Consider the following 4,120-nt stretch of genomic DNA (forward strand, 5'->3'; position numbering starts at 1 on the left):
GTGCTGCGGTCCCCTAGAAACTGGGAGAGGAAAGTCGAGCGAGATGTGGGTCTTTGTTGTGGCCCATGTCCATTTCCCTGTCCCTTGCCTTGCCCATTTTAAATGGACTACTGAAATATATTAAAAGTGCAATACAAATGGATTAATTTTGTGAAAACTTATATGTGATCAGTGTGCCGAAAAAACACACTTTTAATTCAATGGAATGTTGGTAATTTTTTTATTTTGTTTTTAACAAATTTTATTAATAACTAGGGTAAGACATACCAACACCAGTTCAAAGGAGCACTCAAATGCAACAATTTTTAAACCACAGATAGAGGAGGCGCCTCAAAGAGAGACCACAATGTTCAATATGTGGCCTTTTTTTATTTTTTGAAGAAAATTACTGTCACAAAGTAGGCTAACACAACGCCAAAAAAGTGGAATGTATGCCTGAAAAGCAAGTTTTTGTAGCCCACAGATAGACCGGGCATCTGACTCAGATAACAGACTGTTGCAATATGTGGCCTGGAGTTTGTTTTATTTTTACTCCAAAATACTGTATGGACCAAGGGTAGCAGACAAAAAACTGGAATGTATGCCTGAAAAGCAAGTATTTGTAGACCACAGATAGACGGGGCGTCTGATGGAGATAACAGACTGATCAAAATGTGGCCTTGATTTTTTTGGGCCCACCAAAATTGTATCATTAAGTAGGCTATGACACACAAAAAAAAATTAGAGTACTAAAATTGTAAAATATTTAGCGCATGCGATGCGTGTGGCGTACAAATCACAGTGATAAATATAAGAACTGTAGCTAAATATTTTTGGCCCAGCTAAAGATTTTTTGGTTAGTAATATGATGTCCAAAAATGTTGTAAGACACTCCAAAAAATACCGTATTTTTCGGACTATAAGACGCACCGTACTATAAGACGCACCCCAAATTTGGGGTGAAAATTGCAGAAAAAAAGATTTTTTATAAGATGGGGGTCCGTCTTATTGTCCGAATTTAAGATCTCTTACCTGAGGGCAGGCAGTGGCAGAGCAGGGTCACAGGAGGCATGGTGGTGGCAGAGGTGAGGTGATGCTGAGGTGCGGTGGGCGGAACGGCGTGCACCTGAGCAGGGTCCCATCCTGCTTAGGTGGGCGACGCCATGGCCTGGTGTCCATGGGGAGGTTGCTGTGGCAGCGGCAGATGTGCGGTCACTTCCTCAGGTGGCAGCGGCCAGGGTCCCTTCCACATTTGAGGTGACGCCACAGCAGTAGTGAAGGAGAGCAGCAGAGCTGGGTGAGTCACGGTTTTCCTGGTGGCGGCAGGCTTACCGGCATTGTGGCGGCGACAGAGGTGCGGGGATGATGTGGCGCGGTGAGCTGTATGGCGTGAGCAGGGTCCCGTCCATATTTGAGGTGAATCCGCGGCCCGGTATTGATGGAGAGCAGCAGAGCTGGGTGAGTTAAGTATTTTTCCGGTGGCGGCGGCCATCTTGCTGAGGCCGCGGGTGCGCAGATTCACTACTCTGCGTCCCAGGGCTTCAGGAAAATGGCCGCGGGAGGCCGCGCGTGCGCAGATGGAGATCGCGGCGGCCATTTTCCTGAAGCCCTGGGACGCAGAGTAGTGAATCTGCGCACGCGCGGCCTCAGCAAGATGGCCGCCGCCACCGGAAAATACCGTAACTCACCCTGCTCTGCTGCTCTCCATCAATACCGGGCCGCGGATTCACCTCAAATGTGGACGGGACCCTGCTCACGCCATAGAGCTCACCGCGCCACATCATCCCCGCACCTCTGTCGCCGCCACAATGCCGGTAAGTCTGCATTCCAAATATAAGACGCACCCCCCATTTTCCTCACAATTTTTTTGGGGAAAAAGTGCGTCTTATAGTCGGAAAAATACGGTACTATAGTACAAAAAAAAGCCAGTATTTTCTGCACACTCACATCTGATGCCTGTGACAAAAAAAAATGTTTTAAATTGTTAGATTTTCACGCTCTTGTATTAAAATGACCTGGCTGTAGTCTGCAGTGTGACCAAGCAAATAAATGTAGAAAAAAGGGGGCTCTGGATTGCTTTGTAATAAATTTAGCAAGTATACGGTGCAAAAAAAAAAAAATCCCCGCCACGGATACCTGTAGTTAGGTATACATAAAATACGCAGCAGCAGACAGTAATGAAGCCTTTTCATGTATGCAGTGAGATCTATATACTCACATACAGTGCCTGCATGCCTTGCACTGATGTGGATATGTGCACATAGACTCCCCTGCCTACCTAGAACTGCAATCTATATACCCGCGAATTAGCCCTAAAAAGGACTGTTGGTTTATCAGGATTTGTGGATTGAACAGTAGTAGACCCACACTAATAAAAGAATGAATCTGACCCTATCTCAGCAGCAGCTCTCCCTACACTAGCTGAGTCTGGAGCAGAATGCGCCAAGCAGGGCAACGTCAGGTCTCTTATAGACCTGATGAAGCTGTGCGGCCAGTAAATCACTGTAATACCACAACAAAGATGGCTGCGGTATTACAGTGCATGTTCATTGGCGCTCTAAAAAGCACCAAAATTTAAAGGCTCCCGCCGAATAATCCCGGAAATGCTCGGTGGTCACCGAGTACTGTGATACTCGGGCGAGTACTGAGTAGTGGCGAGTATGCTCGCTCATCACTTTTAGTCCCTTGAAAAAGATGCAGCTCCATATTAAAGAACTGTAATTCCTAAACACTTACGCTAATTAGGGTATGAATACCCTCAAATTAAAGCTGAAAGTCGGCACTTACAGTTTAAGCCCAGGCTGATTATGTATCTTTAATATGTTTTGTTAAACAGCTAAAATGCCAAAACTGGTGTCATTGTCCAAATATTTTGTGGACCTAATTATCTAATGTTGCTATTGACATTAAATTTTCACCAGATGTCAGAAACGACCCATCCAATCCACCCAGGCAAAGAAATGAAGCCATAGATGGCCATAAATTAAGTTGTGTAATAATAAGAAATCACACAGGCAAAAAATATTGAATTTGTTTGCTGAAATGTATTTAATACTTCATACAAAAGCCTTTGTTGGTGATGAAGCTTCAAGATGAATCCTGTATGGAGAATCTAGTGATATGCATTGTTCCGGTGTGATTTTGGCCCATTCTTCCACACAAAGACTCTTCAAATCCTGAAAGTACCATGGGTTCCTTTTCTGAACTCTGAGCTTTAGTTCCTTCCATAAATTTTCTATTGGATTCAGGGTCATTCTAGCAGCTATTTTTTTTTTTTATATCTGAAACCAACTTGGAATCATTGTTTAGCTGAAATGCAAACCATCTTTCTTTCTTCATGCTCCTAAGAGAGTACAGCAGATTTTTATCAATAATATCTCAGTAAAGCAGTTCCAGTGGCTCATGTGTGGTTATGTCATGTAAGTCCTGTGTCCAATCAGAGCTGGCATCACTGTCCCCACTTCGGACAAATCAAACATCAAGAGGAAGTCAGAAAGCTGCCACAGCTCTAGCATCCTGTTGATGTTCAATAAGTTTGAAGACAGGGAAAGTGAAGCCGGCGCTGATTGGGTGAAGGACGCGTGTGATGTAACAACCTCATGCAAGCTCTGAGAACCCGAGTACCGACACTGCTGGAATGGTGTTGGCATGGAAGGTGAGTACGAGTTTTTTTTATTTTAACAACATCAAACATGAGAAATGACAAGGTGTTTTCCTAGTAGTGGAACAGCACTTTTAAGATTCAATTTTTAGTTAAAACATTTTCAACTTTCTGAACATGTAAAAGGCGTCTCCCGCTGTGTGAATTATCTGATTTTTATTAAGAGATGACTTCCGTCTAAAACATGTCCCACATTAAGAACAAGAAAAATGCTTCTAATCTGTGTGGGATCTCTGGTGACTGAGAATAGACGATTTCTGCACAAAAATTTTCCACATTCTGAACAGAAGAAAGGCTGCTCTACTGTGTGGGTTCTCTGATGTGTAATGAGCTGTGATATGTGCACAAACAATTTCCCACATTCTCAACATGAAAAAGGCTTCTTCCCTGTGTGGGTTCTCTGGTAGCCATCAAGATACTTTTTCCGTTCAACACATTTCCCACATTCTGAACTTGAAAAAGGCTTCTCTCCTCCGTGAG

At 43.7% G+C, this 4,120-nt stretch overlaps 1 protein-coding gene; it reads left to right on the forward strand.

Moving 5' to 3' along the window:
• The window catches only part of LOC143766334 (uncharacterized), a 617,908-nt gene that overhangs the window by 89,607 nt on the left and 524,181 nt on the right, over positions 1-4,120 (forward strand).

This window comes from Ranitomeya variabilis, chromosome 4 (assembly GCF_051348905.1).
Source record: "Ranitomeya variabilis isolate aRanVar5 chromosome 4, aRanVar5.hap1, whole genome shotgun sequence".
Classification (NCBI taxonomy): domain Eukaryota; kingdom Metazoa; phylum Chordata; class Amphibia; order Anura; family Dendrobatidae; genus Ranitomeya; species Ranitomeya variabilis.